Source organism: Zonotrichia leucophrys, chromosome 4 (genome assembly GCF_028769735.1).
Source record: "Zonotrichia leucophrys gambelii isolate GWCS_2022_RI chromosome 4, RI_Zleu_2.0, whole genome shotgun sequence".
NCBI lineage: Eukaryota > Metazoa > Chordata > Aves > Passeriformes > Passerellidae > Zonotrichia > Zonotrichia leucophrys.
The window spans coordinates 66,348,466-66,361,708 of record NC_088173.1 but is presented as its reverse complement, the minus strand read 5'-3'; positions in this window follow the sequence as shown (position 1 = coordinate 66,361,708).

Genomic DNA, 13,243 nt, shown 5'->3' with positions numbered 1-13,243 from the left:
TTAGTCCTGGCTTGAGGCAGGAGGTGGAACAAATGGTCTCTCCCTTTCCTTCAGCCTGCACTATTTTCCTTCCTATTTAGGTTTCATGGTTGGGGTGCTGGGTTATCCCTTGCAGTGGAGAGCTGAGTGTAGAGTAAGCACCATGTGATGCTCCTCCCTGCCTCTGGATCCACCAGCATCCAGTGCAGTGCAGGTGATTCTGGAAGTGCTTTCCTCTACACCCCCTTCTCAAAGGCCACGAGGCTGCCTCAGCTCTGACCCTCAGCAGGTAACTGTGCCATCCCGCTTGTTGGCAGGGCACAAAGCAGAGAGGTTCTTGCTTAAAAGTGTCCTGGTGGAGCCAGCTGAGGGCTGTGCAGAGTTACAGGCTGGTGCTAAGGCTGCTGACAACACCTCCAGCAAGCTTCCCCTCAGAAACAAGGAGAGCAAACCCAGTCAGGCTGGAGTCTAAGGCAGCATGGTGGAAAAATCTGTTCTCAAATTCAGCTTGATAAATTCCCAGCACATATGTATGCTCCAGCACAGCTGTTCTTAACAAAACCATAAATTTAGACCATCTGATATCTGGCCATAAAAAATGATGAATTGATGACTAAATGAATTATTTTGCTCTTTCATCCTATCTGGACTCTGATCTACATTAACTAAACCAGTCAGTACAACTTTTCTAAACTGTTTTTGAATTGACCTAATTAAAGCAGTAAGAGTACATAATGGAGATGTACTTAACCCAATTCAACCCTTCCTTAAACTAATTACACTACAATTCAGTAATTTGCAGGCAGAAGCGAAAACAATTTGGCAGCATCCCTTTGGTTTGCCAAAGAAATATTTGGAACAGGTTAAGAACCCTTGTAGTGCAGGAGAACACATTGGTGCAAACCACCCTGAGCTTCCCATCTGAGTTAGTCCAGATTCAGCTCACCCCATTTCTTCTGCTGGTCTTTCTTTACCACTAAAGTGGTTTTAGCATGTTAATGAAGGGCTTGCTTTTCTCTTCGCCCTGAAAGGAGAGAAGGAGTGAAGGTATATCAACTTTTTTATCATTTTAAGAAATGCTGCCTTCCCTGACTAGTAATTGGTGTTGTTAAAGATAATCGGTAAAGTCAAGATTATCATTACATGGCAGTGAGTGGGCAGGGTGGGAGAGTGCCCTCCAAACCACCAAGACGTCATTAATTAGAGTTTAATAAGTACATTTGCTGAGGGATGCATGTGACTTACAGAAGATGAGGTTAAAGGGGTGGGGAAATCCTTGTTGTGCTGCTCTACCCCTCTGGAAGTGGCAGCTTTGTCACTCAGCACCTCCTTGTTCCTTTGATTGACTGATTTCTTCTCCAACTGATCCATAAAGGCACCACCTCCAGCTCCCTCCTGGCCTCTTTCCAGCCCAGTATCAACCCTCTCTTCCAGAAATTAGGAAGCTAAACATAAACCCAAATGAGAGGGAGAAGTAGAAAAGCAAGCAAGAATTCACTAAGAAGCCAAGCATGTGGAGATAAAGCCCCAGGAAAAACAGAAACAGGCAGTGAGTGAGGGGGAGATGGGAACAGGCACTGGGCCACTCCATACAGACACCAAAGAGACAAATTGCTGGTGCTGTGGGCAGGAAAGCACCTGGGCAGAAAGCACAGCCAGCACAAGCTGCCAACCATGCCCGTGGTGATGAACCAGTGGTGTGGCAGGCAGAGCATCCCCAGGTGCAGAGAGGAAACCTCAGACTTGTGAAACCATGTGGGAAAAGGTCACCTGAGAGACACATTAAAGGAGGACAGGAGTCAGCAGAGCCTTTTACAGACCCAGCACTGTTAGAGAGATGAGGGCATGTGTCTGTGCTGTTGTTAGCAGCAGTGCCAGGTCACTGTGCAGTCAGCTGAACAAGGTCCTGCTACTGAGAAAACAGGTTCTGGTGAAGAGTTTTTGTCCATGAACAGAGAGAAGTGAGGGACAAGAAGGTGGCAGTGAGTCACTGCTGCTGTGATAATCCCAGAAATGGTGTCTGGGAAGGGGGGATTTAAGGAGCAAGGTGCTCACTGCAAGTCTGGTTGCTCAATGCACCTGGCTGGCAGCCCAAGTGTGGAAAGAGAAAGCAAACACTTTCTGCTTCACCTGTGTGCTGCATCCCTGGTACAGCGTGACACACCAAGCAGGCTGAGGGCCAACTGAAGGCACATCCAGAAAGCTGCTGGAAGCAGGGCCAGGCGTGCAGGGTGGGCTGAGCAGAGCAGAGCTGGGTACACTGTGCAGGCTGGGAAGCAGCATGATTAATGTGGGAGACACTCTCATGGCAGTCAAACCAAAGGGATGCTGCCAAGCTGTGAGGAGAACGTAAATCACGTCAGGAAGGTGAGATTCTTTGTTCCAGCTGTATACTGAAATCTCCTCATACAATCTGCCAGTGCCTGCAGAGACAAAAAGTAGCTGTAGGTGAGTCAAAACTCAAATCAGAGAACTGCATGTGCCCTACCTGGCAGGTCTGAACAAAGTAAACTCCATCCTTAAGGATGAGGCTTATTTCTGAATGACTGTTATTACCATAGAAGCCACAATAACTGTTGGGGAACAGCTGTATTTCACAAGGACCACCACTGATGCCTGGGGATGCCACAGCTTGCCCTCAAAATGGGGAACAGAGAAGGATCTGGATACCTGCATGCAGAGCATCAGGTAAAAAAGCAAGTGTAAAACAATGACAGGATTGTTGTATTAGATGACAAACTGGTCTCCCAGCTAAGTCTTGTTGTTGCAGATATTTTTGGAGGTGTCATTTTAAGCAGACAGGCAGAGGAGCAAGGCACTGGCTCGTCTCAATTTGCTACAGGATGGCTGGAGAAATGTTACTTAAAGGGACATGTGCAATATCATTTTTAGTGTGTCACTGATGATAATGGGTCGTTAAATTTTAAAGTTTTTTTTTTTTTAGATGATCTCTGTTTAATGAAAACCAAGGGCAGATTTAGTGCAATAAAAATTGTAGTCATTAGAAGTTAAAAAGAAAATGGAGTTGCTGCTCTCAGGTGTTAAAACAAGACCTACACCAACAGCCATCATCTTTGCCCAGCCCTTCTGGGGGGTTATGAAGCTGAGAAGTTTTCATGGTTTGAGACTTCTGAGACTTTAATGGAAATTCTCCTTGTCCCCACTTCATCCCCAGTGAAGAATGGGATGACAAGAGCAATATCAAACCATGTTATTTGCAAAGACAGGAATCACCAAGGGTGCTTACACTGAATTAGATGAAATCTTCACCAGATCTTTTAGAAGAGTTGCTGCTGTATTAAAACTCCACTTTTTTAGCAGGGATAAGTAAAGGTTGCTGGGAAGAAAACTGAGCTCTGTCTTCTTCCCACTAATTAAATAGTTGCATTATTGATTGAAAGAAAGCCAAGAGAGTTTTCCAAGAGAGTTATCCACCTGACTCTTCATATCTTTCACCAGAAGCAAGGAACACCTTCCCCAACACAGGGTAAGTCATCAGCAGTATATAGATATGAATATAATTACTAGAGAATACAATTACTTTATCAGTGACCTTTATAAAACTAATCTGATTTAAATAGCCATATTCCATGGCTCTTCTGTGTGGTTTGCAAGCTGGTGACTCCCTATGAACTCAGATTAATTTTTATATCTCTGCTTGCTGCTGCTGCTGAAGAAAAGCTGTGATAAGGTGACTCACTGTCACACTAATGCATGAGCCATCTGAAACATCACATTTTTCACCTCCAGCTCTGCAGATCCCTGTTCCTGTAAATATTAGTTAAACGAGCCTTTTTTCCCCTCCAGTTTTCCATTCCAGTCTTTTAATACTGCTCAATCTTGCTCAAGGCTTAAGACAAGGTCTGTGTATCTGCTTGCCTGACCTTGTTTATCTGAAATTTGATGCTGGCTTCTCTTGAGGTTTATCCGACCCACCCTCCAGGCCTCCCACACTGATGTGGATATTTGAGCCAGGCGTTCTGGGCTTCCTTTGGCAGCAGCCAAGACAAATAGGCATGTTTAAGGTGGGATTGACTCTCCTTCATGTAGCAAGGTCTGCAGCAGGGTGATAATACCCCACACTATTATTAGGATCATATGGGTTGCATCAAACATCTCCTAAAATCGAGGGGGGCATCTGCAATAAATTTTATAGTGTCTTTTCATTACTGGCTGTGGTAGATATGTTTGTCAACATAACCAGTGAGTGCAGTCTGTTGAGGGACAGCAAATGCTCTGGGACAATGTCCCACCAATATTTCACTCAAAGTAATCCACAGAAAACGTCTTTTCATTTAAAGACTGAGCCTGGCCCCTATGGCCTCAGTGGTGGTAAATGTCTTCAGTGCCTGCTGTTCATTAGGGAACAGAAAATTAGGATAAAAAGCAATTCTGGGTTTCCCCTGAAGCCACTTCACCCTTGTGCTTGTTAATGCATTGCTTTCTCTCTAATGCTTTTAAACTAGTAAACTTCAGGACAGCAAGTTTTTAATAGTGACATAAGTGCAGTTCCATTTGGGGAGGGAAATAAACTATAATGATGTCAGGATGTTTATACTAAAATATTTGTGGCTTTCCTGGTAAGATGCCTCTGCAAAAGAAAACCTCATGCAAACAGCAAAGTTCATACCCCTAATTAAAGCAGTAATAATCTTTACAAGGCATTAGAACACCAAAGGCCAGGCTGACATCCCTGAAGTCCTACTGATGAAGCTTGCTGCCTGTAGCCTTGCTTTGAGCTGTGCCAGAAAACCTCCTGCCAAGTGAACTGGAAGCACTTTGAGGCACAACCGCAGTGTCATCGAGCTGCTCCTGCTGTGCTGGGTACCGGCACCACCACAGCCATGCTGCCCTGCCCTGGCTCTGCTCTGCTTGGTGGGAAAAACCACCCTAGGCCTGCAAAAGGAATTCTTTATAAAATCTCACTGTAGGGCTAAGAAAGGGCTCACTGGTCTTTAATCAGAGAAATCAGAAAGAAGCCTGTAAAAGGCCATTTTAGCAACCAGTATCTCTTCTGGATTAATATTTCCCATACATTTTGGAAAGACTTCTCTTTCTGCTGTCATTCTCAGCAAACAGATTCTTGGCCAGTCAAAGTCTCAGCTCAAAATATAAAGGGCTTGGGTTGGCCTCAGGTTGCATCCCAGAGAAGGAAATTTCTTGGCTCAGCTCAGAGTGCCACGGAAGGAAGCGCTGCAGGCACTGTCAGAGAGATGGGAATCGGTGTTTGGATGGAGGGGAAAATGGGCAAAAAGGGAATATAGCAATGCTGGGGGCGGGGGAGATACTGCAGCACTGCTGGGGGGAAAGGAAAAGCCAGGAAAAGCCCTGGTCCCTCCGTCACACTTGGTGCTGCAATGCAGGGCAGGGATGGGCAGCCCTCTGTGACGTCCCTCTGTATCTGCAAGGCAAAGAGTTCTAGCAAAGCAAGGCAATGTGAACTGCTGCCACATTCACCTGCTCCAGAGTATGTCAGTCCATCCTAAGTATTCCCCATGGTCCTATAGAACTGGTGTCCTGTAGTTGTCAGCTCATGGAGATCACATGTGCGACTACGCAAGGCTTAAAAATAATATTCAAGAGACGTGAATGACAGCTTTTTTCTAATAATAAACAATGCAAAACCAACAAAATGTATTTCTGTGTGTGTTTTAAAACACAGCATGCTTCCCACAAATTATTTAGATGGTTTCTCACTCAGCCCAGCCTTGAAGGCAAAGAATAAACCTGCAGTGTTTTCTCTTGGTCTGGCCACAGAGCTGTATTTTCATTGCTGCTTCACTGAGGCAGCACCCAGGACCTCACAGCCTTTAGCCACAATCTCTCAGCATCAAACCATGCAGCAGAGAGTGTTCAAAAACAACACACATTCCAAAGATGCTTTTTTTTTTTCAAACAGAAATAAAAACAAAGGGGAAACAAAAATAGAAAGAATAGACAATGCAAATTTAAGTCAAAGTAAAAACAAACAGATGGAACATCCAAAGTAAGGAGAAAGTCCAAAGATGCCTCCAAGCAATCCTGCAACTGGGTTTTCAGGTTACAGGCTTTTGCAGGAAAAATTCTTCATAAATCTATTACAGCATCAAAACCACAGAAGTCTGCTTCTCCATCTGAAATGCCACATCTTAAGCAAGTCATTTGGCAGCAGTGGCAAGGGTAAAACTGGCGTGTGTTGGCTCAAGGCACTTGGTTTTGAACTGGCTCACCAGCCTAGCTGGCAAACAACGCTGCTCTCATCTTTCAGTGCTGATTTATCCTGGCGCAGGCACAGCTCTGGCACAACTTCAGTGTTTTTAGTGAGTGAGGATGATTTAACATTTGTACAATTCCAGGAAGAGCAGTTTCATTTCTGCTCTCAGGATAAGATATCTTCCACATGCAGGAAGTGTTGGTGGTCTTACTGCAGTGGAGAGGATGGCAGGTGAGCCCACACTCTGAAGGGGGATCCTAAAAGCACAGCTGAGTCCCCAGCTGTAAATGCACACCTTGCCTCCTACCTCTGTATTTTTAGGGCAAGACATGGGCACCCACTGGTCCCTCCTGTAACATCTCCCCAGATTTACAGAGAAGAAGTGGATGGACATTCTTTTCCCCAGAGCTGTTGAACCAAAATAATCTGATTTAACAATGATAGAGTGGCCTGTCTTGACAAGTACTGCTCAAAAGCAAACCTGAGCCTGAGAATGGGGGAAAAGAAAGCAATCATAGAGAAGATGGTTTGGACCTGTGCAGAAGATGATCTTGTCATGCATGATCAACACATGCTGGCAGACAGGTAGGTCCCAGATCACGCTGCCCTTGCTGGGCTTGGCACAGGTGGGGGAATGGAGACTTTTGCTGGGGCAAGACTTTGAGATAATAGCTAATAGATAATTCTTGTTTCTGGAGAAGAGGGATCACAGATGGGATTTCTGTGGCTGGTATATGAGAAGCGCCCAGTGCTGCACCAATAACCTCCTGCTCTCAGAGCTTGTGTCCTTCCCCTCTGGACACCACAGAACAGCCTCACATCTCCACAGTGTTTGTTCTGATTTGTTCCTCACGCTGTCTCCATTTTGCTTGTTCTTTTTCAAGCCTTTTAATTGTTTTGTCCTGCTCTGATTCCTATTATGGCACAGTAAAACTGTGGGCTGTGCAGAGCATGCTATATTTAATTCGTTATGCAGTTCAGAGAAGTAAAAGAAACTTTTCAATAACAGATCCTCAGCAGATCCTGAAAACCCTGCATAAACTCTTGACACGGCCAGGCACTATTTATTCAACGTAACACAAAGCAGGACCCTGTCTGCCTGTGGCACATTGTCAAAATACACTCTTCACGCTTTCTGCAGCTGAGAAAAGCCTTGATGGGTTCTGGTAATTGCTCCTGCATCTGCCAGGCAATGCTAAATCAGCTCTTTCCTCCTCCTCATTACCCCTTTGGGCTTGCAGAAAGCAGAGAAAATGCAACACATGTCAACAAAAACAGACATGTTTGGATGTGTTCTGTTGGTAGGAGGTCAATGGTCACCCTTCAGTGCCTCACACAAGCAAAAATCCCCTTTTTCCCAAAGCAGAGACACAGACTTTGATCTCAGGACATCTCCTGGGACCTGCCCTACAGATGCACCTGCAGTTCAGCAGTTGTAGCTTTGCTGCCCAGTTATGCATGATATATGTTATGCCCAGAGTTAACTTAGACTTTATGTTATATAGAAACACTTTGGAGAGAGCATACACTTACACAATCAACAGCTTGCACATCTGCTCAGTTTTCCAGATCTTACCACTGCATGAAAAGAAGCCCTTCCCGCCCTGAAGCAGAGCTAAAAAAGCACTTTCCTCTTCTACAACAGCTTTAGGTCCTCATCAGCGTGCCAGGGTTTGTGCAGGGCAGCTGTAGCCCCAGGGCAGTTCTCTGTTTTGTCCATTCACTGTCTGTGGCAGCTCAGCTGCACTCACAGCAGGTTCCCATTCTGCTCCTCACCCTAAAGTCTCTTTTGCTGCTGGCTCGTCTCAGTGCTCTTGGAGGCTGCCAAGAGGCAGGGACAGGAGGTTTCCTTCAATCACAGCCTCGTTAGATCACTGCAGATCTGGTTCACCTCATGCAAAGCTGCTGTGAAGATGAGAGGGATGGTTTTCACACCAGTGCTTTTCAGTTCACAGCAGGATGGATCAGTGAAGACACTGGTTCTGCCCTGTGAAGCTGGTACCCCAGACTGGCTGTGTTTTGTGTGTCTGAGCATGGGCATGGATTAACACAGGCTTGCCAAGATTTAGCTGCAAAATACTAATCTATGACATTTAAATGTTCACAGGAAAGGAAAGGATGAAGGTGAAAGTAAGAGATTACTTGGGAGATCTGATTGCAGCCCTCCTGTGAGGAGGTCATTGAAAAGCAGGAGGCTGTTCCTGAGGTCCATGGTGGGAGAATGAAGAAATAATGGGCATCAGTTGAATCACAAGAGATTCACATATAAGGAAAAGCTTTTTTTTTACTGTTACAACAGTCAAGCAGTGGGGCAGCTTGCCCAGGGAGGTTGTGCAAACTCTATCCTTGGATATTTTCAAGTCCCAGCTTGGATAAGATCTTGTGTAACTTGGTCTGACCTCAGAGCCAGCCCTGCTTTAAGGAGACTGGAGAAGAGACCTCCTGAAATCCCTTCTAACCCAAATTACCATCTACTTCTAATGTGCCTCATTTCTCTGCAGAGTAGCTTATCTACTAAATGGTAAACAACATACCTTGAAAGTTTGCTTAACTGATAAAGAAGGGCACAAAACAGAGCGTGGTCTGTGGTGTGCACATACTTCCTATTCAACAATTCTTTTTTCAGGTCCTTGATTCATATATACCAAAGGTTACAGAGGATGTACTAAGCAAACAGGATGATCAAAATCAGTGTTGAAATTTAAACCAGCAGGCGATAAGGGCTTACACTTCATTCTGAACAAATCTACTGATTCCCGTAAACCAAATTCAGGAACAAACTGACAAACTGTATCAAGTGATTTTTATTGCATTTTAAAGATAACTGCTGCAGAAGCTGCACAGTAATGTTCTGGAACAAGAAAGCTGAAATTCTCTTAAATACAAAAGAAAGCTTGCTAAACAAATCTACAGTTCTTTTTACTTGATGTTTTAGATTGATTCAGTTTTCTGCTTTAATGTGGACATTTCCAGGAAGGGCTGGGGCAAGGGAGAAAGAAGGAGGAGAAAGGAGCTAGAAAAGGCTGCTATGATCGTATTTAATAGTTCTGGAAGTGGCAGACCACAGATAGTCTTGTGGCCATGGTTCACTCCTTGGCCAAGCCAGCCACAGAGGAGGAGCTGTGACAGCCTCCCAAAGCTGTGTGTCACAGTGCTGCATGCTTCTCTCCCCAAAGCTTCACTGCATGGCTCCTCTCTTAGATTTCTTAAACTCTTAGACACCTACAGCATCATAAAACAATTTAAGGTTATACTTGCTCTCTGTTACTAATGCTTTGTGGCATTAGGTAATTGCTTAATTGAGCATTTAGAAAAGCATTAATATATTTTTCTCTGCAAATGCATTATTAATATATACATTACAATCTCTGCTGTTAAGGCTTTGTACAATTATTAATAGACTTAAAACACTGAACTGCATGAAAATATTTTCTGCTAGGGAAAAGAAACTCTAAAGGACACAAATCATACCCGGTCTACCATCAATACAAATTAAATATTTATATCGGTACTTCTACACTCCAGCAGTCCTAAGCCACTGTCTGCACCAGTTGAAATGGGAAGTAAGAATATTTCTGTTCTGTTTAACAATAATTCACAAAGCCAGCTTAGATGGTTGAACAATAACAACCTGCTTTGCATCCACCCCTTTAGACCACTGACTTCTCCACCACAGAGTGCATTGTTTTTCTCCAGAGCAGCACACTGCCTACAACATCACTCCTCCCACGCAGGCTGTACTTAGGATTGCACTGATGACTTGCATTCTCCCAGAAATGAGAAAGGTACTACACCTACAAGAGATAATTTGTTTTTAATGCTTCTGGGAAGAACACATTAAAGATTTTAATGAGTTTTTTTGTTCTCAAAACAGTAGGCAGTGCCAAAAATCAATGTGGGCTTAAATATAGTGCTAAAAGCAGTGAATACAGTGAAAGGCAAAACAAAAAGCAATGCAAAAGCCCTGTGCAATTACTTAATGACCAGAAATAGTCTGGGGAGATTATGATTATGACAGCTGGATGATCTGGAGTTGGGAGGTAAAAACAATCTTAAATCTACAAATCTGATATTGGGTTGGCTGAAAGCTCCACCCAGCCCAGCAGTTTCTGACAGATGTGAGCAGGAAGACAGAAAGAACTGGGAAAACACGTTCTGTACTTCCCCAAAACGTTTTTTCAGCTCCAGCAACTTACAAGTCAAGAACTTGCTGAGTTAGATCAAGAGTCTTTGATGATTTTCCAGTTGCTTTTTAAGCTCATGCAAAGTTTTGTATCCTGAAGCAAAGACTTGTGGCTTAAGTATAGACTGAATGAAGCACTATCTCCTTTTGCTTGTTTTGAACCTTCCAAGTTCTCCTTTCATTTGCTGTAGCTCAGTTCTCGTGTCTGATAAGTCAGTGAGCAGTCTGGATTCCTGGTTCTAATTTGGATCCATAGGCTTTGATGTTATCTTCCCTTCCCTGCAGACTGGAAAAACCCAGCTGAGTCAACAACGATCCCTTTTGAAGCCCTGCTACTATTTCTGATAATTGTATTGATTTTTATTTCATCTATTCCAGTTCTACCTTACTATTTTCCAACTAGAACGGCAGAGGGAATTAAAGATGCAGGTGCAAACGGGGATTGATACAATGACCCTTTTCATCTCTGTTTCTCTCTTAATACATTTTAACAATAATCTTAGTTTTCAGTTTCTATTTTGATCACTGCTGAGCCCTGAGTTGATATTCTCACAGGACCAGCTTTCACAACCTCAGGGCCTTTTTTCTCACTGGTGAAAACCAACTCAAAGTTCCTCAGTATATATGTGAAATTCAGGATTGGTTTTTTTTCTCACATGTCAGCCTTTCATATTTATCAGATTTAATTTCATCTGCCATTTTGCCACTGAGTTTGTTTGTAGCATAGTCACTCAGTTTTTCTCAGTTAGCCCTACCCTGAATTGCTCATTATCAGCAACAGATTTTGTAAATCACTACTGGCCTCCATTTCTATCAGTTATTTGCCTAAGTTTCATATCCATTAGCAGCCTTGTTTTTTACTTCCCTTGGAGACGAATCTCACTGATTGCTTTTGGAAACCATCACAGAGAGTTAATTGAATCTTCATGGTCCATGAGCTTCTTGACTTCTTCAAAAAAAGCTTTCCTGAGACACTACTTTGCTTTCAAAAAGCCATAATGACTTTCCCTAATGTGTCATCTTTTCTGTGTGGTCACTAAGTTTTTTCTGTTCTTCAGCATAATTTCTACTTATTTGTCCGTCAAGGAGATAGGGCTTCCACATCTACAGCTTCCACAATCTTCTCTAAAATCCTTTAAAAAATCTGGGGTCACAATAGCAACTCTCCAGACCCCCTGGATGCCCAGGGAACTTTAGGTGAGAAGTCAGAGGCAGCAGTTAGTACCTGAAGCACTTTGAGCTGCTGTTCAACTCGTGGTTGAACCATCTGGTCTCAGCAGTTGGCTGCTGCTCACTTGTTAATGTGTTCTTTCATCTTTCATACTTGCACTGTAATCCAAGACATGTTTTCCTAATTATTCCCCTTAAAGAAGCTTCCCGTTATTGGAGTTCACCCACGCTCATCCATCCCATTCACAACTGCAAAAATAAATTCAGCCTTTTTTTCCTGGCTGTATCTTCTCCAGATGTTTCTTCTGTATATGAAACAATCTATTTGCCTTACAGAGCTGTCAAACTCCAGCAGGCTCCCTGATTTGTTCTAGAAAGTCTTGCTATTATTTTTATAACTTTTGCAAGCTGATCCTGAAACTTCCTTCTGTATCTATCTTTCTCATAATTTTGTACTTAACCCATCAGAGGTTACAAGTCCTTTCTTTTCCCCCCTTTTAATGAAAGGTGTGTCTTGTTTTATATTGCTCCTCTGTTTTTGAAAAGAAAGCAGAACATCGCTGATTTTCTTTGTCATGGTGCTACAAGGGTGTGAAAATCAAGCATGTTACAGTTTCTGCTACAGCGTGGGTCTTTGTCAATAATATGGCACTGTTTAGGACCAGGGATAGCTTTTACTCTTCTGGCTTCCCAAGAAGCAGTCACAGATACTTCCTGAAATGTTAGCTCCAGCCCTACTCCCTCCTGTGACATTTATCCAACTTAATTTGAGTTATTGAACTCACAATTGTGTTTTCTGCCTCTCAGGGTCTGATCCCCCTGCCTTGTTAGCTGGACTGGTGATGCACTCCTAGCACTGCATTTTTCCTATTTATTTCTGGGACTTCAATCTACTGAGACCTTATTTATTGACAGAATTAACTGCTAATTGGAGAATCCTCTAAGTTTTATTTAAAATACAGCATCACTCATCCACTGTTATGCTTCGTCCTGCCTCAAAAATACGACACGTATCAAAACTGATTGTTCTCTTTTCCTATCAGATTTCAAAATATCAACACAGTGCATCTTTGCTGCATGTTTGCTGCAGCTGCTTGCAAAGCCTGTCTCCTGGCCAAAGCCCAATGTGTCAGGCCTTGTGACACCCTTGTTCATGAATGGCTGTACACTCAAGGTCTTTATTTACATCTGGCTTCATCTGAGAGTCCAAACTAATGAACAGTTGCTTGCAATTATGGAGGAGGACTAAATATAAGAGCTAATCCTCAATTGTGTCAATAGCTGAAATAACAGAGCAGGGAATATTTTGTTTCTGACTTGTATATGTTCTCTCTTGAATCATACCAAAAGTGATCAAGGATCTGCAGTGACTACAATTCAAACCATCAAACAGCTGACAAAACAGAGAAGAAATATCTTATCCACTGTAGAAAACGAGCTGTAGTTTAACAGGAACTGTGAAGAAATGACCATTACAAGGATAGAAAACTGTGTTTATCTTGTATAAAATTTGAAAGCATCTAAACTGTCCTGCTTCAGGACATGTGCTCATCTATCCCTTAGTGAGGGAACATTTATACACTGGTCAGAAAAAGGTGGTTGTTTTCAGATCTCCTTGTGTTCTTCTCACTGAACCATATCACTCTTTTTAAACTGAGAATGGCACCTCAGAGCCAGTTTTATCCCACCTTCTTTAAGGGCAAGCTTTCCCCTGTCTC